This window comes from Eumetopias jubatus, unplaced genomic scaffold (assembly GCF_037043125.1).
Source record: "Eumetopias jubatus isolate StellerSeaLion01/CBP00866 unplaced genomic scaffold, mEumJub1_p1.0 scaffold_17, whole genome shotgun sequence".
NCBI lineage: Eukaryota > Metazoa > Chordata > Mammalia > Carnivora > Otariidae > Eumetopias > Eumetopias jubatus.
The window spans coordinates 33489376-33515239 of record NW_028274823.1 but is presented as its reverse complement, the minus strand read 5'-3'; the positions used below and the strand labels follow the sequence as shown (position 1 = coordinate 33515239).

The following is a 25864-nucleotide window of genomic DNA, read 5'->3' as shown; positions in this document are numbered from 1 at the left end:
GCCAAAACTTAAAAATCACAGAGGTCACATAAAACCCAGACTTCTAAGTTCTTTTAAAACAACAACAAAAAAAATCAGTCAACATGGCCTACACATATGTCTAAAAATGATCAGCTGTGCTAAGTTGCAGCTGCCCCTCATAGGCAGGTTTGGCTACTCCAAAATGCCACACTCCCTACCACTCCCTAATGTCTCACCGCAGAGAGGGCTGTGGTTATCACTGCCCTTGTATTATTGGGTTTTTTGGTCGTGTGTGTGTGTGTGTGTGTGTGTGTGTGTGTATGTATGTGTGTGAGAGAGAAAGAAAGAGATACAGAAAGAATTCCCTCTACTTAATGAAAGTAGGAATGTAAAAGGAAAAGGGGCAGAGCTCCACGAGGAAAAAAAATGGTACAGCACATCAGCAACTTAAGTTAGTACCCCCACTCTGGCAGGCATGTGAAATCCCTGAACAAGTACACTTCCATATTATAAAAGTATAAGCAGGAAACTGACTTGCCTACTCCCACAGTTAGAAGCAGAGCTAATTCTAGAACCTAGGTCTCTTGACTGCCAATCTAGGCACTCTTCCACTATGTCCCACCGCATGGTAGTCTTATATTGTAAAACAAAAAATATTTTATATACACAGGTGTGTATGTATGGGTCTTTCAAAGCTAATACTAAAGTCAAGGAGATAGAGTTGAAGTATCCAACCCGCTCCACTGAAAGGCTTGCCATACTCTTCTATCCTTTGACAAATGAAGGTAAATTCCATTAGGTTCCCTAAGGCTTCACTTCCTAATGTGACAGTCTCAAGAATGTGGATCCTTGGGCTCCTGGGTGGCTCAGTTGGTTAAGCATCTGCCTTCGGCTCGGGTTGTGATCCCAGGGTCTTGGGATCAAGCCCTGTGTCATCGGGCTCCCGCTCAGCAGGGAGCCTGCTTCTCCCTCTGCCTCTGCCTCCAACTTGGGCTTGCTCTCTATCTAGTGCTCTCTCTCTCCCTCAAATAAACAAATAAAATCTTAAAAAAAAAAAGTTGCTCCTTTAAGTACAAAAAAAGTCTCATAAATACCATGCATCTATTACTACAAAAGTGGTCAGTTAATGTCCCAAACTGTCTGAAATACTCTTTATGCTAGAAAAACGTCCCTTAATATGCATTTTGAATACAAGGCTACAAATAAGCTTATATAGAGGTACTAGACTATAATAAACAATATTCAACTAGAAGATCTTGGTAGCAGTTATTTATATCATCCCCTCAAAGAATGTACTAATTCATTGATCACTCAAGAGATATTTACTGAACCCAATTACATGCCAGGCAGTGTGCAAGGTGATGGAAACAAAAAGATGAACCAGATCCAGTCCCTGCTCTTAAGTTGCTCTGTCAAGGTAAAAGACAGATCTGATACTCAAAAACAGTTCTAACACAAATGGGTAAACCTAAAGATCTGGGAAGGCACCGGTGTTCTAGGAGCACTGGGCTGGGGCTCCTGGTGCAGCTGAGGGGAATAGACACTTCCCAGCGTGGACAGATGCAGAGGAAATACTAAAGCAGGGAGGGGAGTGGAGCAGGCAGGGGGAGAACAGAGGAGAGGGTGGGAATTATAGGCCATGGGGCAACATGGGCAAAAGCAAGGAGTGAACAGCCCCTCCAATTTGGTCTCATCCACATTTCGTGTTACCTTGTCAGTCGTAAAAGTCCCTGCCACCTGGGGGCACCTGGGTGGCTCAGTTGGTTGAGTGTCTGACTCTTGGTTTCAGCTCAGGTCATGATCTCGGGATTGTGAGATCAAGCCCCATGTCAGGCTCCATGCTCAGTGGGGAGTCTGCCTGAGGTTCTCACTCTCCTCCCTCCCGCCCCCACCCCGCTCATGCTCTAAAATAAGTAATCTTAAAAAAAAAAAAAAAAAAAAGCCCCTGCCACCTGACCCAACATCTGCTGAGAGGTCATGTACACTTGTGGACATTTATCTCGTCAAGTGCCCATATCAAGAGTGCCACCATTTATCAGCACTGATTCCTGGCAATGCCCACCTAGGACTCCCTCAGAGTAACCAACGCTGTCCCAGAGTCTGCCAGGCCCAAGAAACATGGTGGTAGAAATACTACCCTTCTAGTATTTTTAGTACTTCCGTCACGTCCCTGAGAAGACAGCTGATAGTTTTTTTCTGTCCTGTGCCAGTCATGAGCCCATCCTGTATCGACCTCAGAGCCTGGATTTCTATGGCCAGCATCTACTATGCAGTCAAGCCTTAAGCAGGAAGTTTTGTAAGAAAATGTCCCAGAATATCTGCCCATCAAAATCCGCAGGTGGAGTTCTCCCATTCTTCATGGATGGGATAGGCATAAGCCGCCAGCCCCAATCTAGGCTGAAGCAAAGCCAGGGGGCAGCACCCCAAAAGAGACATTTTGGAAAGGGACATAAAGAGGAGTAAAGACCAAATATGTGTGCATGGTTAGGGTTGCTCAGGGTTCAAGACCAAGATGAGCAAACAAAGAGGCAAAATTCACCTCAAGAGTGGGAAGAACCTCCCTGGATCTGTCACTGGTGGGCAGGTTCCCAAATCTGGCTGACAATTAGAATCACCAAGAAAAAAAAAATTCCTGAGCCCCCGACTCGTTAAATCAGAATCTCTGATTTGGAGGTCCAGGCATTGTTCAGGTGATTCTGATGCCCAGAGTCCTACCCATTTGGAAAAAAGTATCTTTCACTCAGATGCTTCAGGAGCTCCAGAAAATCTCCTCAAGGTCATTAATTCAGCATCCTCCAGGCAGGATGCAAAGATCCAGGCTTCGGGGGCATTGCACATTCTTAGTGTGTTTGGCCACTCCCTACATCACATTAAGAGAACCATCATTTTACTCGTTTTATTCTAAATACATAAACACAAAATGCCAACAGCCAGGGAAGGCAGACGGCTCTGCCTCCGTCCCTGCATACGGTGACTCAGTGCCACCGCTTCCAAATCCCAGTGTCAGCAGCCTGGAGCCCTCATCCCCATGCAGGCTCATCCTGCAGGGCAAAGGGTCTGGGAGCATCCAGTCACCAAGGTGGCTGTCAAGGAACAGCTCCAAGGCACAAAGTACTCTGCTTCAAGTCCTTACTGCCCACCAAAGAGAAGACAATGAAGATCAATGCAATGCCTAGAAACCTGCCATGGCCAGCTGAGCACTTCTCCTTCCAGATTTCCACTTTGTGGTTAACTGATGGCCTGAGCAATCTCAAGCCAAGATGGCAAAGTAAATGCTGTGCGCCACGAAGATGACAGATGGGAATAAGTTGGTTCCATGAATGGGCCAACCTAAAAAGATTTCTCTCCTGACATCACCAGATGCTACCAGGTGACCTTCAGACAGCCCAGCACCAGAGAAACCCGCAACTGACCAACGTCAGCCTTCCTGATCGCAAGGCCCAGCAGTACTCCACAGTACCCTTCACCAGAAGGAGGATACTCTTACGCATCCCCGCCAAGCTAAGGGTCCTCCCCTTGAGCCATAATGCAAATTTGGAAGAGTGTAAGTGGGACCGGAGGTCTAGGAAAAGTTCAAGATACTAATCTGCCCCTTCTGGGGGTCATCAATTTTTAGGCAACCCATTGTTTCCTGCAGTACCATTATGCCCTTGCCTAAAACAAGACATTTCTTGGACTTATCCTTCCAAAAGAAATCGCCAGCCGCCAAACACCCGGAACCATTACCTCTCTCATTCACATCCTCCTGTCTACCCTACGCCAAGAATATAGAACAATGCTAGGTGTTGTGGAAGTCACATTGGCCACCTTCATTCCTACCAATCTAGACCATCCAAATAGGCCTAGTCCAATGGGAGCCTCTAGGGTTACAGGTCCTCAGAGCACTATGTACCTCTGCATAGCACAAGTACTGACTCATGCTTACCTCCTTTGTTGTTTACCTGGTAAGGAGTCTTTTGCTTGTTTGCCCAGCTAATCACTGTATGCCAATATAATGCCTTCAAACCCTCCAGGGTCCCTCAAGATATACCTCAGATTTCATATCTCCCAGCTGAAGGATGATCAAGCTAACCCATCCCCTAACTACTTAGGTCTGCCACTAGACTCTTAAATCTAGGCCCCCACTAATTAGCCCACTAATTTAGTGGACTCAGAAGAACTCTGCTCAGAAAGCTAGTCTAGAATTAGAGAAAATCCCCAGCTGGCCTTGAGGCTGACCAACTTGGGAAGGAATCAAATAAAAATAATTATCTTTATTTCTTTTGTGCAGTATATATCATTTTATTTAAGATGATTTTCTAATATATGGAAAATGAACTTTTTTGGCCTGGAAAGTACTTCCCTATATCCCAGAACAAATCCCACTGGGGCCATGCCCAAATACTCGAGGCCAAGGTAGCTCAAACAGGTCTCGCCTCCGGTCCCTTGCCCAGCTGTCCTCCTTCCACACTCATTGGCAGAGGAAAAGTGGGTTTGGAGGAACTTTTTAAAGCCCTCCCACCTACTTCAGATTCAGTAGGAAGCAGAATGAAGGTTTCCAGGTTCTGTGAACGACACTAAGCTCATAAAATAGAATAAAATTAGTTGAAAAATAGCAAAATAATTTTTAGCTCCCCTTATAAAAAAAAAAAGCACGCCTACTTTAAATGACTCATTTAAGTATGAGTGACTTCATACTTTCTTCCACTGGGATATGGTTTTCTTCCTCACAAAGATTCCCTCCCAGCACCCCCTCCACTCCCAAGACAGGATACCTCCACAAAATACCTGTCCTGATTTGCCACCCCCCTCCCCTGCCCCGCCGAGAAAATCTTGACAAAGCCCAGAGTACTCCCCCTGCAGAAGGCCAGAGGCTCCTTCCCTCTACGGTCTTTGCATTTGCTGTTCTCTCTGCCTGTGAAGCTCTTTCCCTGTGTCTTGCCATGGCTGGGGTATTCTCACCATGGGGAACTCAGATCCAATATCACCTCTTGACTCAGGCCAGCCCTAACTGCCTAATCTTAGTCCCACCAGCAAAAGCTACTTTCTCAATAGGACTATCACAACCTGTAATAACCTTAACTTATCCATGCTTCCCTCCAGAAGGCAGGAATCTTGCCTGATTTGTTCGTTGCTGCAAACCCAGCACCATAATAGTTCCTGGCACAAAGCAAGTGCTCAATAAGTCACTGCTAAGTGGATGAACGAGGAGGTGGAGGCAGGCCACTGGAAACAGGGCTGAGAGCCCTCCAAACATGTCCTATGGCATGACTTCATCATGGCATGGCTTCTGGAATGATCTCCTGGTTTCCCTTGCACTGATTCTCCTTAGTCTCACCGATACTTAGATACTGATTCTACCACTGCATATTCTACTCCCTACCCCAACTGCTCAGACTTGGGTATTCCCCCTGGAGACTCAATTCCCAAGTTTGGCTTCTCCTACTCTGCTTCCATTCAGCCATTATGAGCTTGCAAAATACAGACATCCACAGGGGTAGCTGACCTGCAGGACGCTGACCCAAGCCCACTCTTCCAGCTGTTTCACCAATATCCCAGTTCCCCATTTCCACCCCTATCACCACTAATCAGCTCACAGCTCAGGTGTGTGCAACTACCACTCCTAAAGTTGAAACCTCTGCTCAGGTCCCTCCTGCTGCCTCAGTACCTGCTAGCTTCCTCTCACCTCTCAAAGCCCCCAGAGCTTTCGGCCTGGGACCCTTCCCCCCTACCCCACAGTCACGATATTTACCCTAATATCCTGAAATTTGTTTCCCTCAATGGACTGTTCCTTGATGGTTAGGGTCCAATCTAACTCATCCCTGTTGGCCCTGAGCCCGGTACACAATAGGTACCCAGTAAAAGCCCCAAAAGTAAAAGCATATTTAAGTGAATTATCTTATTTTCTTTTTGACAGTTTTCATTTCCACAGTGACTCCATGAAGAACCTTAACACTCAGCACAAGTAACAGAAGACATTCTGCTGTTAGCATGCTTATTAAAACCGAGTAGTTTTATCATCATATTATAAAAACAAACAGCTGAATGGTGAGAGGCAGAAAGGTATGGTATTAAGAGTACTGGTTCTGGGTTCAAGTCCAGTCTTGGTCACTCACTAGCAGTATACTAATGGGTACATCACTTTCCCTCTCTGACTCCACTTCTCATTGTCTGTAAGATGAAAGGGCTAGTCAGACACAGAAGACCAAGACATAGAGTACCAGGATTCCATTTGTATGAAATATCTTGAAGAGACAAGTCCAAGGAGGCAGAAAGTAGATGCATGGTTGCCAGGGACTGAGGGGAGGGAGGGACGGAGCAAATGCTAATGGATACAGGTTTCTTAGGGAGTGATGAAAATGTTCCGTATTAGACAGTGTTAACAGTTGTACAACATTGTGAATATACTAAAAAACATTGAATTAAATATTTAAAAGGGTTAAAGTAGTGAATTCTGTTACACAAATTTTAAAGAAAGAAAGAAAGGGTGAGACTAGAACAGAGGTTGAAAACTGGAGGCTCAGCATGGCCACACCAGGCCTATGGCATGTACTTGAGACCTAAACAGAGTTTTTGATGTATCTGCAGAATTGAAAAGCCAGAGACTTTGTCTGTACAGGTGGTTACACAAATCTGCACTTGATAAAATTGCACAGAACATACACATGCATGCGCACACACAAATGAGTGCATATATAAACTGAACTAGTGAAATCCACGTAAGGACTGTAGATTGCAACAGTATCCATTTCCTGGTTTTGATACTGTACTATAATTATGTAAGGTGTTACCAATGGCCAAAGCTGGGAGAAGGACATACAGGAACCCCCGGACTTTTTTTTTTTTTAAACAACTTCCTGTGAATCTATACCTACAGTTGGCCCTTGAATAACCCAGAGGTTAGGGGCACCAACCCCTGCTCGGTTAAAAATCCATGTATAACCTTTGACTCCCCCAAAACTTAACTACTAGTAGCCTCTTGTTGACCAGGTCTTACCGATAACATAACCAATTAGCACATACTTTATGTTATGTGTATTATATACTCTTATAATAAAGCTAGAGAAAAGAAAATGTTAAGAAAATCATTAAGGAATTAAAAATACATTTATAGTACTGTAAATAATCTGGGTTAAGTGAACCCATGTAGTTCAAATCTGTTGTTCAAGATTCAACTGTATTTCTTTTTTTTTTTTTTTTTAAGATTTTATTTATTTGTCAGAGAGAGAGCATAGGCAGGGGGAGTGGCAGTCAGGGAGAAGCCAGCTCCCTGCTGAGCAGGGAGCCTGATGCGAGACTCGATCCCAGGACCCTGGGATCATGACCTGAGCCGAAGGCACACACTTAACTGACTGAGCCACCCAGGCGCCCCTCAACTGTATTTCTAAATTAAAAAAAATAAAGGCCAAGCTATATTACCTTTGAAATATTCTAGATGTGTGGCTTCTCCTTAAAATAACAAGATCTGGTAACGCTGGGCCTCAGGACAATTGGATGGAGCTGGGTAGTAGCTACGCCCCCTTAGAGGGGCATGGCTCTCAGATCCGTCTCCCTAAACACCAAGTGTCACTGCCATTTATCACAATGCTTACACTGCTTGTTCCCTTAGAGAAATGGTTGTCTCTCAACAGTAAGAAAATGACAGACCAAGAGGGTCCTGTGTTTCCAGAAAAAAGGGAGACCACAATCTTTGCGGAAGTGAAGAACATTCCTAAGATTGGAGTTGGAATCTCCTGCCCTTCACCACCTGTCACCTGGCAGACCTCGGAGGCATTTGAGGTTTGGACCCCAGGACTGTAACTCTTTAGGACCAGATTTCTTCCACTAAGTCAGCAAATAAATCTTAAAACCAAACCACTGGAAAAGAACACAGCTTAAGTATACACAGTATCCCATTCTCCCCTAAATATTTTTATTCTTTTCATCTTACCTTTCCTGAGAACAGAGGATCCTGCTCTCAGCCACCGAGAGGGAAGGTCCCACCCCTTATGCATGATCACATCCAGATAAATAAGCAGTCCTTTTTTTTTTTTCCATTGTGAAACTGAAGTTCTATTTAGTAAGGGAGGAAAAGGGCCCTCAGGGCATGCATTCCCCCACCTTTCCCATCACACCACCACCCCACCCCCAGAGAACGTGCTTGGAATGCAAGTGTCCCTGAAAGGGGGAGGGGCAAAGCCACAGAACCGAGGGAAATGGCCCAGTGAATGCTTTTAGTGCAGCCATTTCCAGTCAGGTTACACAGAAGAATCACCTGGGACCCTAGACTGAGGACTTATAATACCCCCCTCCTTCAGATGACATTCATGCAGACTACCCAGCATTGATTCATCCTGTGGCCTTTGTAAACCATTAATTTAGAAACCCCTGGCTACCCTGAGCAGCAGGGCAGGACACACTTCTCCAGTCCAGAGATGCTAGAGCTATGCTGTCCTGTATACATAGTCACTAGCCACACATGGCCACTGAGCTCTTGAAATGTGGCTAGTGGGACTAGAGATGTTCTGGGAAGGTGACATACACATTGGATTTTGAAGACTTGGTATGGAAATAAGGAATGTAAAATATCTCATTGACATTTTTTATACTGATTAAATACTGAAATATTTTAGATACACTAGGTTAGAGAAAATCTGTAGTTAAAATTAATTTCACTTGCTTCTTTTTACATTTTCAATGTGGCTTCTAGAAAATCTTAACATGTATGGCTCATATCATCCTTCTATTTCACAGCCATGCTCAAGGAGATGCTCAACATTCCAGCATGGGGATCCTAGCCATCGTGGAAAAAAAAATGAGGACTTTGGTCAAGCGTGGTCTCCACCTACCAACTCAACTGCACGATCCTAAGCAAGTTACGAATCTGACACTGTTTCCTTCCCTGTACCCAGCATCATAACATCCAGCACACTGGGCTGAGTGTAAATAAAAAAGGCCTGGCATCTTCCAACAGCTGGTACTCAACACCTGCACACTTCCCTCCCTTCTCCAACTTCCTTAAGGCCCTAAAATCTGAACCCAGGATCTCCTGGCATCAAATTTACCAAGCACAGGAGCGCCTGGGTGGCTCAGTCAAGCGTCTGCCTTCGCTCAGGTCATGGTCCCGGGGTCCTGGGATCGAGCCCCGCGTCGGGCTCCCTGCTCTGCGGGAGGCCTGCTTCTCCCTCTCCTGCTCCCCCTGCCCGTGTTTCCTCTCTGGCTGTCTCTTTCTGTCAAATAAATAAATAAAATCTTAAAAAAAAAAAAAATTACCAAGCACAATGCCCACTTCTACACAATGGCTGCAGGTGGCACAGTGGTTCTCTACCCAGAGGGTACAAAGGAATCACTTGGAAGGCTCCCCATCCCCCACAGACCCCGACTCTGTCCACTTGGTATATGCATTACTTACAAGAACCGTGGAGCATTCTGATGCCCGCAGTCTAGGAGTCCCTCGGAGAAACACATGGCTGAAAACTGTGACCAACATCATCAGAGCCACATCGAGATTTCCCTGGCCAGAGTTGGGCCAGCCTGAACGAGGCAGGTGTGGTCCATGGACAGGCCAGGAACCGAGCAGGGCCTTTCCCCTGCAGAGTGCTGCGTTCCTGACAGCTTTTAAAGCTAGGTAGGAAATGACCACCTGCCCTGGACATTGTTCCAAACACCAGAAGGCCACTGACACTTCCTGCCCTCACATAAGGCCTCTTAAGAGGATCAAAAAATATAGATAGGTAATTTCAAGGTGCCCAATAGCTTGGTAGTTGGGCTAAAACAAAAACAACTGTGCCGCTGAGCACTCCCACCAGCAACGTGAGAGGAACTAGGGCGGGTCCTCTTTCTGCCCTTGCCTGGTTCCCAAAAGCACCAACACTCGCCTGAACTTTCTCAGTATCAGGCCAATGCTTGGGGCTCTTCTCCAGAAGCATTTCTCCTGCTCTCCTCGGAGCCCAGAAAGGGGCCAGGACTTGATGCACAGACCTACATGGTCCAACAGCCTGTTTCCTCCAGGGCCTGCAAGAAGCCCTCTTACTGGATATGCGTGCAGGACGGGCAGAGCGCGCACATCAACTGGACCCGTAGAGGCATGCTGGCAGAAGAAAGAACTCTCTTTACCTAAATCAGGCAACGGTCCTTCCCTTGCTTTAAAAACCCTGTGTGCTAAGCCATCTGCATCTCAAACCAGTACAAGTGAGCAATTTCTTGGAGAACAAAAATTTAAATAATCTTCTCCAATAAAAGTTCCATCAGTAAAACACAACCAAGAAACTCAACCTTGTCCTTTTTCTTAGGGCAAACTTCCTCTCTGTGGAAAAAATACTATCTGAATGAATCGCTGCATCCCTCCCCACTACCATCCAAACTGCCTCGTATTTTTTTTTTTTTTTCAAACAGGTCCAAAGTGATTAAGCACTGAATCTGAGAACTCGGACATATTTATTTATTTTTAGTGCAGGCAAATGATCTGGGAGTTTGGAAGAACACAATCTTCGCGCTGACTCTGGCACACCAAACCCCACCACAGGCCACTTCCCCCAGGCCACCCCCACTCTAGAGTCTACTTCTCACACTCTTCTGCCCCCCAGTCAGCCTCTGTCTCCCAGACAGAACACACCAGAAACGTCAATATAACCTGGTCTCCTAGTAGCCCCGTCTCCACTTGGTGGCCACGTAAGCAAACAATCCAGTCTAAACAAAAATTCAAAATGTTATTGCATTTCTTATTGAACACCAACAGGAGAGAACGAAAAGTCTTAATGCACCAGAAACGATCTTTAAAACTGTTCCCCTTTCTCTACCACTTGTATCCCTCAGACAGACAGCAACTATTCTTCCAAGGTGACTCCTCTCCTCCTCCCCACTCTTCCCAATCCCATGAACACTTCTCCCTCCCGCTCCTTACCCTTCTCCCACATGCCTTCTTCTGTCACATAAGCATTGGACCTTCTCAGATACAAATACAGTTCCTCCTTACACTTACACTTTTACACACACACACACACACACCACCCCCAGCTCCTGGTCCTCCAACTCTGCTTCTATTTGTTGCCCCAACTCTAGATGAAAAAGCCCAGGAACGGAGGTAACCAAGATAAAATTCTCCTAAGAAGGTAGGGTAACTGGGTGAACCGTTGAGCAAAGAGAAGAGAAAGCCCATGGACATTCACAGGGCCCGTGGCAAGGAGCAGGGCGAGCTCAGTAGTGCGAATGCCCTGTAGTGCTTTGTCACCACTCAGATCAGCCAGCCCAGCTTCAGAAAAGATGCTCTTTATATCCAGCTTAGACCTCTGCTGGATTGAGAGCACCAGCACAGCCATTCACAAACTAAGCTTGGCTTCCCAAAGCTTCTGGGAACACATCGGTGGGGTATATCCACCATTACATGAATGGGGATAAAGTAATATATGGAGAGGGGAAGCTCCCAGATCTCTGTCAACAGGAGAACTTCATCCCGGTGCATGGGGAAGTTACCCGGATCTGAATGTGTGAAGCCTGTGGGCCTAGCGCCACAAAGGTCTCCTGAGATGGCTCTGCTCATGCAGATGGCGTGGCTCCTTCATTCACCACACACTGAGGCAGTGAGAAAGAGGGAGAAACTATGATGAGAATGACCCAGCCTCGGGGCACCTGGGTAACTCAGTTAAGTGTGTGTCTTCGGCTCAGGTCATGATCTCAGGGTCCTGGGATCGAGCCCCATATCAGGCTCCCTGCTCAGCGAGGAGTCGGCTTCTCCCTCCCCGTGCTCTACTGCTCTCGCTTGCTCTCTCTCTCCCTCCCTCCCTCCTCTCAAATAAAAAAAAAAAAAAAAAAAAAAAGAATAACCCAGCCTCTACTTTCAAGGAAGTAAGTAGAGGGGATGAGGGCCACACAAGGTAAAAACTGATGCAGAGCTGTGTCTGGTTGACACAGGGACAGCCATATGGCACAACTGAAAGACTGCTAACCTAAGTTCTGGCTCTGCCATGGATTAGCTGTGTGGTCCTGGACAAGTTCCTATACCTCTTTAAGCCTATTTCCATTCCTGCAAAATGAGAAGGCTGGCCACAGGTGATTGGGAGTTCCTTTCCAGCACTAACATTCCAGGTATCTATGATTTGAGGGAAACCTGCTGTGGGGGTCATGAACAAACAGGTGGGGAATAGAAAGGCAGACAGGCAGACAAGTACAGAGTACAAACTATTCTAAAATCTCATTAGGATCACCGATTGCCACTCTATGAAAATACTCTCTGTATCTTCTAAAGCTACAGTCGTCAAGCATGGTCAGCAGCCACAGATCAGTCTCTGGGTTCATTAATCTTAACAGAACGATGTGCACACTACTTGGCACCAGCCATTTGCTTAAGGGCACTGCCTTCCTCCCACAGTGGTAAGACCTTCCTTATCCTAATGAAGGCCAGAGTTCATCTGCTCTGGTTTGCAGATGAGCAGACAGGCTCAGAAGAGTCTGAATGACTCCCCGAGCCACACAGCTTGGAGGGGCAAGACCAGGAGAGAAGCCCAGATTGTCAGACTCCCCACCCACCATTAAATGCCAATTAGATAACTGTGTGGGATCCCCGCAAAGCTGGGACACTTAGAAACCCCACGCAGATGCACCTAACTGGTCCAAGAGGATGGGGGAAGATTCTGCAAAGGGGAGCCAAGAGCAGCCTTTCCTTCCTCCACCACCTTGACAGCAGGTTGATCACCAGCTGTGGGGGGGTGGTATCCACCTGCTATCTTATTACACATACACATTTCCATCTGTAAGCAATGCAGGAGGTGGTTTGTACTCTAGAACTGAGGTACTCTAGCTCCTGGGGTCCAACTGATAGCATATGCAAAGGCCCTACCACTTTCTAAACATGTGTCCACAGGCAAGCCATTTAACATCCCAATGCCTCAGTTTCCTTGTCTGTAGAACAGGGAAAACAAGAGTACCTACCTAAACCTCATCGGGTTAGGAGGAGATTTAAAAGAGGTAATACCGGGCGCCTGGGTGGCTCAGTCGGTTAAGCAACTGCTTTCGGCTCAGGTCATGATCCTGGAGTCCCAGGATCGAGTCCCACATCGGGCTCCCTGCTCGGCAGGGAGTCTGCTTCTCCCTCTGACCCTCTTCCCTCTCATGCTCTCATTCTCTCTCTCTCAAATAAATAAATAAAATCTTTAAAAAATAAAATAAAAGAGGTAATACCTGTTCAAGTGCTCACAACACAATGTTAGTTATTATTACTATAATTTTTCTAGGGAGGAGTCCAAACTTTTCATCAGGTTCTCAAAGGGGTCCATGACCCAACAAAAATTAAGAATCCCTGTTCCACACGCTTTCCTTGGAACGGAGCCGAGCTCATCCTGTGACCAGAGAAGTTACCTCCCCTAGCTTCCTCACCTTTCCAGAAGAAAGGGATTTGAGGCTTTCTCTGCCCCCCACCCCAACTCCCGGAGGGAATTAAACAGCATTGAAGGCAGGGAGTCATCCTTTCTGTGGCTGGGGAATACCTTCACTCACCCCTCATGGCCCCACTCTAAAAGTGGGAAATTAGAAGGAGAGACCAAGTCCCAACTCCAGTCTCACACACTCAGGGATAAGCCCAGCCACGGCCCTGAGCCTCCACCATTGGGGTCTGGCCACCTTCCCCGTGCCTCCTGCTGAGGACCCATGAACCCCGAGCCCACCCACTCCAGACACACGAGCAGGTGATGTGTTGGGATGTGAGGAAGACCCGAAGCTGAGGTCCTGGTCTGAAAAGAGCCGACCAAAGAAGAAAGGGATTAAAGAGAAAGGGTATGGAAGGTGTGAGAGATAAGCCATTTAAATTCTAGCTTTGCGGCTCTTTGGTCTCATGACCTTGGACAAATTACTCAACCTCTCGGAACCTGTTTCCCCATCAATAAAACGGGGGCTGATGAGCAGTCTTTGCTTCTCAGAGGAGTTGTAAAGATCAAATGAGATCTGTGTAGACATCTAACACAGGATCTGGCACTCAGTATGTGCTCACTCAACTTATGCCAACTGTTATTACCATGATGACGATAATGACGAGGCAGAAAAAGGTTAGCATAGTCACGAAGCCTAACTGTATTATTGGTTTGGGGCTGTTTTTATGTTGTTGCATTAGAAATAAAACCAAGGCAGATTTTATGGGAAGAGATACCAGTACTAGAGGGAAAACAGGATCTTGGGCCCAAAACACAGAAGAGCTCTAACTGCAGAACCCCAACCTTGGGTCCTCGGCTCAGAAAGTCTCACACCGGCAGCCAGGAAGATGGAGAACATAGATGAGTGCCTAACGGGGGCCAACATCACACCTTCCCCTCCAGCTGGACGAGCATCAACTCCATAAAGTAACCCAGGCAATTCTTACAGGCAGTTAGTCTATCTTGGAGGGATCAACTATGGGGGATTACTATTTAATAAACACAATGTTGGGTTAGATGAAATCTTTCAAATCAGGGACATTTAGAAGACAAATAAGTATAAAAGTAAAAATAAAAGAGAGGCATCTTTGATGATAAAAAGACAGGACAACAATTCCCATGGTAGCGCTGGCTCCCAACGTCCCTGGGTTCCAATCTGTTATCCATCCTGCATTCTCCACCTTGTTACCTCATTGGCAGACTAGGAAAGAGTTTAAAAGCAACCATGCTTTCTCCCCTCCCCCAGATAATTTTCTCTAACATAGATTAATATATGTTCATCACAGAAAGCTGGGAAAACAGGAAGTCTCAAAGGAAACACAATAATCCAACTACCAATGTTAACATGTTGATTTATTGCTGCCAGTCTCTCTTTATGGCAAGTCATTTTTATTTAAAGAATAATTATACCCAGTTTTCCTAAGATGGCAAGCATCTCTGAAGAACCCGTAAAAGCAGTTAGAACTGAGGAAAAATTTAGACCTGGTTGATGGAAGGGGAAATAGGTGTGCGCGCATGCGCACACGCGCGCGCACACACACACACACACGTGTGCTGGTCTTGCTTCTCAGAGGACTCTTAAACTCACAATATAGGATTGATCACTATGGACACCACTGAACTTAGAAGTTTAAACTCCGAGGATCAAAAAAGAATTACACCCTCTAAAACAATGTTCTTTAAGTATCAAAAAGTCTAGCATTTCAAACAAGCATTTTTAAAAACACATTTTTAAAAACCCCAAACCTATGAAGTGTTCCTTGGCATGAATCTGGGTCCGTTCCTGGTGGGGTTCCAGGATAGGATTTCAAAAGATACTGTAATTATTCCTCCTGTCACTGATACCATTCTATCAGACTCAAATAAATCAAAATCATAATGAAAAAGAAAAACAAAACTGAACCTCTCTGGCAACACACTCGGTGCTTAGAAAACATTAATTTTTACCAGCATCTTTTACAGCTGCCTCTTAAAATAATTTTTAATACTGCTTATGCAAGAGTAATGGGGGGAATAATTTGTTGACTAGTTTCAACAAACTGGACCTTCAAGTTTGCCCTCACCTGTTTAGTGGAGTCCCAGACAAGGACATTAGTCCAGTAGGAAAGAACTTCCCAATGAGATGAGCCACCCAACATTGAAAGGGGAGGCCTCTCAAAAGAGTGGCTCCCTCACTCCTGGGAAGTAGGCAAGCAGAGCTGAACCAACCACGTGGTTTCCAAGGTCCCTGACACCTTTAAGATTCAGTCTCATTCCTCACAGTGGAAGTCCCACCCTGTTGCCTTCCCTCATCCCTCATGAGTGAGAAAGACCGGAAGATCACTGCTGTAAGCCCAGCAAAGTCTCCTCCAGAACTCAGAAGGGCCATAAATAGAGGCCAAGGACAGGAGGTGGGAGTCATTCACGAGCCTGGAGAAAATAGGTGAGGCCAGAGGAATGGCCTCTAGAATTGGACAAAGAATTCAGAGGTGTCTGTGGGTGGCTCTGGGAACAAAGTGAAACTCTTGAGACTCAGAGTAGAGTCCACATGCTCTACCCGGAGACTGGACTACAGCAGCTTTTCTGGAAAAGGGAGCACTTTTAAAAGGACTTCACATAAATTCCTTAGGGTTCCCAGGACACAAGTATCTCTAGCACCGTCTCACAAACTCCACCAGTCAAACAGAGGCAGAAGCTATCTCCTTGAGAGTGTCCAAGACCCCAAGTCTGGCAAACAATGGCCCACCATTAATTAGGATGGTGGATTTTCTCTACACTCTACTTTTATGGAAAAGCAAAGGATAACAAAATGAGTTGATATTTGGTCCAAAAAAACAACATCCAGGAGACACCCTAATTCAACTCAGATTCCAACAGGCTCTTCGTATTGGTTGGTCCATGGAGCTAGTAACAACACAAGGCTCAATTCAAACCAAGAGCTTTGAATTTTGGACAGACTTCAAAAGTCTTGTTGGCAAGATCACGAAAAGCCAAAAGATGGCCTCACTCCACGCAAGGACCCTTTGTCCCTCTCGGATAAGTCATGATACGACTTTTAGAGAGGACAGGATTTTCCTTCCTCCAGAGTCAAAAGGGGATAGTATACAGGGAGAGGGAAGAGCTAAATGCTCATCTTATGTGGTGAGTCAACAAATAATGCCCCAAAGCAGCAACACATGCAAGTTACTGAAAATGTAGAAGTAAATACTAGAAGAATCTGTTAAGATTTTTAAATGAATGGGGCGCCTGGGTGGCTCAGTCATTAAGGATCTGCCTTCAGCTCAGGTCATGGTCCCAGGGTCCTGGGATCAAGCCCCGCATCGGGCACCCTGCTCCATGGGAGGCCTGCTTCTCCCTCTCCCACTCCCCCTGCTGGTGTTCCCTCTCTCACTGTGTCTCTCCCTGTCCAATAAATAAAATCTAAAAAACAAATTTAAAAGAAAAGGGTTTTAAGTGAATGCTACTGAGGAATGGGGGTGGAGGTGAGGAGACAGGAACCTGTGTGGTCCTGTAGAACTATTTGATTCTTGAAACTATACACATACGTAACTTTGATAAAAACTACAACTTTTAAAAGGAAGAAAGCGGGGAGGGGCTAGGGTACCTTGGATGCATCTACTTCCCAACTTTAGTTTTTATTAAAAAAACAATACTTTAGGGTTGGGGGGAATACTTTAAGTCAATGATATTATTTCCCCATATTTTCCAGAGTTATTATGTTTTAATAACTTTTTTCCTCCTCCAAAAAAGGGAGAAAAAGAGGAAGATAGTTATCCAGAGAGAACCACGGGATGGCTTAGAGGTAGTTTCTTCTGACATATGTGCATATGTATATCCATATATCAATAAAAACAGAATTTTCATTAACTCTTTGGATTCATCCAGTGATCATAAGGCTTTTGAGGGAGAAGGAATATTTCCCAGTGTATTAAACTGGGCCTTAGCTTCTTAAACCATCAATAAAAATTTCTTTCTGTAAGGACAGGCAGGTCAGGTTGTCCTATTATAACTACATGGTACAATGACAAAGAAAAAACAAGCTCTTTTTTGATAGTGGTTGGGATTTCCCCAGAATTCCTGGATATAAAATTGCAATGGGGCGGAGGCCTTACTACAAACTGGTTTCACCTGATATTGTTGTTTTCTGACTCCGTGTCTTGTTTCTTCCTGTGCAAGTCTCTTTGCCTCTCTCTCTCCCCGCCCACCTGTCACTAGCTGCCCTCCTCAGCTTCCTGTTTTATTCCCCGCCCCCCACAGCTTCCCGTTTTATTCCCCTCTCTCACACCTATACCTTCTTCCTGCCACCCTTACTTAACCTGATGCACTAAGGAACTGAACTCATACTCTAATTACTTTTTGCACTGGCAGAACAGATCTGTCTTTAAGTTTAAAACAGGAATACAAAGCGTTCCATTTATCCATTTTCTACAGACCATGTTGCAGATTTTTTTTTCCAAAACAAAGGCAGCTGTCAGCTCCAGGGCCTAGGGCCTGATGAGGAAACCCTCAGAAATAAGAAGAGCTCAGACCCCTGCCTGGAAAAGCCAGTGCAGGCATGAAAAAGCCTTTGTGTGGGCAAGGTGGTGGTTTCTCAGAGAGGCCAGGGAGGAGAACTAACGTCAAAGCCAACTCACACTGTACCTGCGGTGCCTGTAGGCAGAAGGGGCATGTACCTAGCCCAGCTTTACCTTGGGGGGTGGGAGTAGTAGCTCCAGAAGGAAACCTAAAACTGTCAGGGCATCCAGCTAAAGAACCACCTACTCCCCTCTCCGTCCTTCTAAGAGGGACCTGCCTCTTTTTCTGATCTTCCAAAATGAGTCCTTTTTCCCCTCATAAGAGCTTCTTTTAAAATCAGGTCACCCCCATCCTACACATACCAGATTTTTTTTTTTTTATAACCTAGATGCTGGACATATCTTTAAAGAGCTTTTTGGGTTCTGATTACTCTTTGAAATGTAAGCTCTCTCTCCCGGCCCTAAGAGATCTGTGCATTTCATATGGCTGTCCTCTACAGCTCCGAGTGTCTGAGAAAAAATACTGACCAGGATAGAAACCCAGCACAATTCTAGGTCTGCAACGAGCGGTCTCCCTCATAGAGAACTCGGAGCCGTTCTGGTAATCCGGCCAGCAGTGAATCTACTTGCAGCCTTATCACCCAGCCCTCACTTCCCATTTTAGCCAGAGGCTCCTCATGGGCTTCTGTCCCGGGAATACTGGTTCTTAATTACCGAGGCATTCTTCTCTGTAACTGTCCCTAAACCATCTCCTTATGAAGATTCATGAAAACTCCTACGAAAAAAAGAAAAATGAGAGCGCAGATAAAGCAATTCTGCTTTCCTTAAGAAAGTCAGGCACTAGTTTCCATTTCGAGAAAGAAACCAGTAAATTCCCATACAGTAAGTTTTCTACATAGGATTTAGGCCCCTGGGGGAAGGGGGCGGAGGGGTGAATAGAAGGGATGCACCAGTTCTCATCAAAGAGTAGCAAGATGAGACGAGTTTTCGTACAGTGGCAAATGTTCCTTTTGGACTTGCTTCAAGCCTGTGTGTGGGCTGATTCTCCGAAATAAACAAAATTCTCTTGTATAACAGAGGTTAGGGGTGACTAAGAGGGTGAGGATTCTGACGGAAAAGAAATCACCCACAAATCACCTCTAAGTGAGATCCATTCCTCCACCTGCACTGGGTCTTGACTCGGCAAAGCCAGACCAGGGATGTGGGGCCGTATCCAGGTGTCCATGTAACCCCAGATGGGTGCATACGTGCTCCAGTTTAAGTTCAACGACAACCTGAACGGGTACAGCTCTTGAGAGCCCTGAAATGCCCTGTTCCACCCAGCAAAGAGCTGTAATGCCAATCCTGGCTTCAGTCAGCTCCCAGACGCCACTGCGGGAGGCATGATGTCCTGAACGACAGTTGGCCAAACACGTGTGAGGGAGGTGCAGCTGCCAGGCTTTCATGCTTACCAGGAAGAAAGAGTGTTGATTTTGCAGATTTTTGATCATGTTTTTACAGCCAGTGTTATTCCCAACCCATGTTAAAATGCAATCTGAACAACAGGCCTTTCCTCATTAGTCTCCCTGAACTTAAGCAGTTCCACTGGCCATTGGCCCTAGAAGCCCTCTGCTCTCCACGGGCCACACCTGTGTTCGGCCAAGCGGTGGTGTAGAGGGAACCAGGATCTCTGCAATGGCAGCATGGGCAGGAGTAGAGTATTTGATTCAGACACAGGGCCCCTGGGCTGAGGACCATGGCCCCAAGCAGCTGCAGGATCTCTGCGGGCCTGAGAGGCCCACCTGGGGAAAACTCTTGCCACTCCAACAGTCTTGGGGTCTGTGGTTGTACTATACTGATTCCATGCTCTCCCTTTAAATTTCGTTACCCAAATGCAAGAAGCCACGAAAACTAAAAAGAACTAGAATGAACTGAGAAGTTACTTTAGACTGAGAGCAAAGAATGGGCAAAGCAGCCAGCAATCTTGCCGGAGGGACCTGGCAGGCCACCACAGAAAGGATCCAGGCTAGAAAGGGCCCTTTACAAAATGCTGAGGGTTTGCCCAGGCTCTTTTGAAAATTGGGTTTTTGGGCTGTTTCCTGAATTTTTTCCCCACAATCTTGAACATTGACTATTATGTAGAAAAAAGAAAAAAGAAACATTTAAAGGGACAAACTATATCCTTGGGAGACACAGGAAGAATGCTGTTTGAAGTAAGGACCTTTTCTTTCTCTTTCTTCCTCATACACACACACTCAACCAGCCTTATGAGTAATCTGCTGCCAGAGATGATGCCCAGAGGACTCTGTGGTAGCCAGCAGCCTCTGCCAACCACTGATGCAGTGGAATAGTTATCTGACCAGTTCCCTTCCTGATGCTCATCTATTTTTGGTTAAAAACTCAAGCTTCAGTTAGGGCCCAGACCTTCCGGGAGCTCCCTCCTTGGAAGCACTATTTGACGGTAATCTTCAAGGGCTTAAAAAGAACACACACACACATACACATAAAAGACTTTCCATCTAAGACACTGGAAATCAAGCCAGTTCTAGCCCCTTATTGCCATGGTTCTGAGATCTGTGCAGGTATCAAGCAGCGGTCATCCCAGCCCAGAAAGGACATAGTAAACCTACCCATCCCCCCACTGATTAGATATCTATACGCCCAGTACCGTGCAGACATGATGCTTACAACAGAAATTCCATGATGCTTACAATAGAAATTCAGAGATAAAAAACCATCCAGTGAAAGCTAGTCAGACAGCCATATAAAGCAAAAAAAAAAAAAAAAAAAAAAAAAAGGTTAAAAAACCATTATCAGTCACAAGAAATTGAGAGACTGGATCAAGTGTTGGCTACAAACGTCACCCAGACTTTACACCGGGTCTTGGGGTAGGCATAGTTTGGTAAGCAGAATATAATGGAAGGTAAATGATCTCTTTAGAGACCAAAACAGAAACCTTGAGGCTTTCTTCTCCTCAAAGAACCACTGGCTGAACAGAAAGGCAACATTAAGCCAACCAACCCTCTCCCCTCCCAGCCCCACAGCTTTGTCTCTCTCAGGTATGGTATATAGATTCAGAGGACAGACATCCAAGCAGGGGCTCCTGGGTGATTAGAGTAAAAGCGCCCACCACATGTTGGCAGACTGAGAAGCACGTCAAATTCTCTTTAACTGTCTCCCCAAGTCTAGGTCTCAGATCCCTAAAATCTCTCCAGACCTGAGAAATCAAAGTCGTTGAGGGTGTAGCCAGGGAATCCGTGTTTTTAAGCAAGCCAATTTGATCCCCAAAGTGTGAGAATTGCTGCTAGCCTGTTCCAGCCTTTCTTCTGAAATGGGGATAATTAAGAGAAACGTTGGGTATCCCAATTAGGAAAGAGATTTCAGCAGAAACCACACATGTCATGGAGAGAGGGAGGAAAGTGATTGAGCAGTTAGGAATCTCCTAGGGTAAGAGAGAGAATATGAAGATGAGCCACCCAGCCGCACAGGGAAACTCTCCCTCCACTACCACCTGGGAAGATCACAAGAAAGGTGATTCCTTTACTGGAACCAAAGATGGCTTCAGTTTGGGTGGGTCCGGGCCAGTCTAGAGAATGAAAGAGTTTGCCAATGCAGATGGGGCTGTCCAAGTTTGGCCCAAAGCAACCTGTAAGAGGTACCTTCTGCTCCTGAGTAGTGGGGACTACCACAAGCCATCCTAAGTCCTAAGGGATTCAAAGAAACAGTGAGTGCTCCCACCCAACTCCTGACATCGTAGCCACTGACCTAGGGTCACCAATGCCCACTCAGTTCTATGTGGCTACAACACGGGCCTGTACGGACCATCACATGCACTATCCTCCAACAATCAATGGGTTTCACCTAGCACTCTCTAGGCTTGAGGCAGTGGCAGGGCCAAGGGGCTCCAGATCTAAATGGTGTGTTTCAGTGGTTCTCAAAGTGTGGCCACACTAGCCCAACAGCATCAGCATCACATGGGAACGTGTTAGAAATACAAATCCTGGGGCACCTGGGGCTCCTGGGTCATGCAGTCAGTTAAGGCACCATGTCTTGGTTTCGGCTCAGGTCATGATCTCAGGGTCGTGAGATCAAGCCCTGTGTCAGGCTCCGTGCTCGGGGCGGGGGTCTGCTTGAGGATTCTCTCCCTCTCCCTCTGCCCCTCCCCCTGTGCACGCATGCTCGCTCTCATGCACATTCTCTCTAATAAATCTTTAAAAAAAGAAATACAAATCCTCTGGCCCCACTCTAGGGCTACGAGATCAGAAATTCTGGAGGAGCAGCTCAGCAATGTCTGGCTTAATAAGCCCTCCAACTGATTCTGATATAGCTGAAGTTTGAGAAGGGGCATGCTATGCTATTAATAATATGAACCATAACAGTAAATCAACAATGGAGTGGCATCCATTCACATAGGCCTACAAAACATTTTTAAACATTATCTTATGGATACCCTCTTCTAGTTCTAAGGCCCTATAATTCATTTGAATCTCACAGCAATGCTGAGGAGATAAAGCAGCATTACCATCCCATTTTATAGGTAAAGAGATTGAGGCTCAGAGAGATGAAGTGACTGACACATGTCACCCCCACCCACAGGCCACTCACTGACAAGCCACAGAAGAGTGGCCAGAGACCTAACTCTAAGTAATTAAAAACTATCAGTCTAAACCAAGTTCTTTCCCCATGGCCCACAGGCAGACTGCGGGCAACAAGAATGAAATAGGCATCTCTTCTATTTGGCCCACTGTTACTCACCTCAAGTGACTATTTCTAAGACCATCCTCCATTAATGCTGGATTTGAACTGAAAAAGCGATTTTAAAACCACTGTGAGACAGATCCGCTTAGTCTCAATGCTGACCTGACACAGACAACAATCCTCAATGGACAAGTAGGCCATGCTCCAAAAGTTCATTTCTAAGTTGGAGGGCTGGAGCTCAGACTGCATGTTCCCCATGGACATAGCATGGACAAATGGTTGGATCCCCAGGTCAAGCCACAAAATTCCATCAGCAAGCGGGAGAGGCAGAAGGCACAGGTAGGTTTGGCAGTGGCCCAGAGGAATCAGAGCCCAGCTTTCCCATCATTAAACAACATGAGACAAAGCTCAAGTCCCTTTGCCTTTCTGAGCCTCAGCTTCTTTGCCTAGAAATCAAAATCCTCACCTTGCACGGTTGCTGGGAAAATTAAATGACACTGTACATACAGTGCTTGCCACACAGTAGACATTACAAAATATAAGCTATCACCACTTGCTGAACTCCTAAAGTAGCAGCCATGCTATATTTTTGCCCTGAAAACTATGCAATTAAAAAACAAACAAACCACACACACACACAGCAAACATTTGAAATTACAAAAGGATTGATTGGAGGAGGGTGGACTGCCTCCTAAAAGACCCAGGGAAAGGAAGGAGGGTGGCTGGTCACCCCCAACTCTCCCTTCTGGTCTTCCTCCAGCTCTTAGCTCAATTGTGACTTCTTTGGGAACCTTCCTTGGCCTCCCAGACTGGGTGAAATTTCTCTAGTGTATGTTCTGAAGGCCCCAAAGTACTCTTCACAACCTTACAAGTATAATTTTATTCTTATTTGCTTAATGTCTATCTTCCCCACAACCATGGAATCAAGGCCTAGCTCTGTCTACGCTCACCACTGTGTCGTGCTCTGTGCCTCGAACATAGCAGGTACTCAAGATCCTCAGAGAATGAATCATACCAGGGCAGCTGGGCAGGGCTGGGTAAGGGAAACAGGAGGCCATGCACAGCTTGCTCTACACAGGAGCAGCTAACTCAGGAGCTGGTGGGCTGAGACCCAGGGTTACCTGGAGAAGCAGGCAACTCTTTTCTTCCTATCCCAATAAAAACAATCTGCCTCTGCCATATCACTCAGCCAGGAGAGGAGGATTATGAAACTCACAGGCGTCTCCTTCCAATGGGCGCACGCCCCCCCACGAGGTGGGGGGATGGCTGCCATCCTAGAGATGAGGAAACAGAATCAGGGAGGTTAGGAGCACACTCACAGTCAATAAAGTTAATGGGCAGCAAAGCCAGAACTGGAACCCAAATTAGACTGCAAGTGTTTGCTCTTAGCCATATTCAGTTCCTATCGCTGTGCTGATTCCGTGTAAGTTTCTCCAGACTGTGAAGGACACACAGGCCTCGGTGAGCCAATGTAGTGGTATAAACACACTGCAGAAAGCAGGCAATTCTAGTCTGGGATCTTCTGCTATCATGGGACCCAAAGTAAGTCATTTTACCTCCCTGGATTCCAGGGAGGCTTCCTCCCCAGTAGTGCAGAAGAAAGGACCAGATGACCATCTCGAGAGGAGAGCCAGTGCTGTTGGGCACACACAAAGGCCTACCCGTCAAAACCAGTCACATCTGCCAGGCTCTCACCAAGGACCCCACCATGCGGCTGCTCAGCCCTCCCTCACCCAAAGCAGAGGTTAAGTGGAGCCAAAGACCCTACGCTTGCTGGTGGGGAAGGAAGGACAGAGGCCACTGACTTTTCTACTAGGCCCCCTGAGCACTGGCTTGGAATGAACCAAGCATACGCAATAAGGGAAAAGGCCCAGTTTACCATATGTTTCGTGAAACACAAACCTCCCTTCTGCAGCAGGAAAATGAAAAAATATCCTTTGCTGTGAAAGAAGCAGGTGTCTATCCCCCAGTTTCCCTCAGGCTCCTGCCCACCAGCCGTCTATATTGCACCAGCTCCCTCTGGGAGGTCTTCAACATATAAGCCGAGGCGAACTGAAGGATCAGCCTTCAGAGGCCGAGGCCATCCATTCAAGCAATGATCTCTCCCTAGTGTCAGCCCCTGCACGGCTGTGCAGAGTGATCTGGGATTTACAGTCCCTCTACCAAGCCTTACAAGGTCAAAAATGCTCAAGTTGTGTAATTCCTAGGGTGAAAAGGCTGTGGAACAGCACAGACTTTATGGCCAATACAAACGACACTTCACAAGCCAAAACACAATAGCCGAAAAGCAGAGTCAGCAACGGGGGCAGCGGGAGCCAAGGAGCCTGGCGCTGGCCACCACCCCCTGGGAAAGTCACCACCTCCTTCCAGGCCCTGCCAAGGGGGAGCACCGTCACCCCCAGCACCAAAATAGGAGGCACAAATAGCTGACGTCCATTTGTGGGAAGGTTGCTGATCCCTGAGCCATCACATCCTTTGCAAAACCCATTCAGACTTTTTTTTTTTTTACATGTACAACAAGACACGGAGAATGATCAAAGCCATTTTGTAAAATGTTCGTCAACGTAAAGCCGAAGTGGGGCACCTAGCTGGCTCCGTCGGAAGAGCATGCCACTCTTGACCTCGGGGTCATAAGTTCGAGCCCCACGTTCGGTGGAGAGATTACTAAAAAAATAAACATGCTTTAAAATAAATAAACAAAGCCTGAGCTAGGAGGAGAAGAAGGCAGAGTGGGGGTAGAACATCCCCTTCTTCTCAAGCCTCAATGTACTAAATCTAGCAACATATACAAAATACTTCAGTGGCACGGGAGTCAGGAGAAACTAGGGAAATCAAACGAGAAGAGGAGAAGAGAAGGAAAAACAGGGAATGGGGTTAAAGAGGAAGCCCAGCACCCAGTGAGCCAGCGCCCTGAAGCTGCCTGGCCCTACTTAACCAGGCTGCCTCCCAGAGGGAGGTGTGCGATTCCCAGTAAACATCAAACATCAAAGACACAACAGGCCTGACACACCAACTGTACTACATGAACACTCAATCTCCCACAAAAGACGAAAAGCAAACGGACGAATGTTGAGCGGACCCACCACCCAGATACCAGGCGTAGAACTGGAAGACATTTTCTAGCTCCTAAAATAAGCTCTTAACACCTAAATATACTCAGGCAAACCCTTGAAATGATAAAATATACATTTACAAAGTAAAAATGCTAAGGTATATAAAAATAAAGTGTTATTGCTTGCACCCTTGAAAGAGCACAAAGAACTGCCAGCATTGCGCATTTAAATGCTGGGAGGCGGCGGAGACCTGCAGCAAGATGGAGAACGGAGCTCAGCTGGTAGGTCCCAAGCGATGGTTCCACACATCAGGGAGAAGGGT

The 25864-nt window shown here is 46.3% G+C and overlaps 1 protein-coding gene across 5 annotated transcripts in view; it reads right to left on the bottom strand.

The window, feature by feature from the left end:
* The window catches only part of SORBS1 (sorbin and SH3 domain containing 1), a 224657-nt gene that overhangs the window by 163488 nt on the left and 35305 nt on the right, over positions 1–25864 (bottom strand). The gene's annotated exons all lie outside the window — the stretch shown is intronic.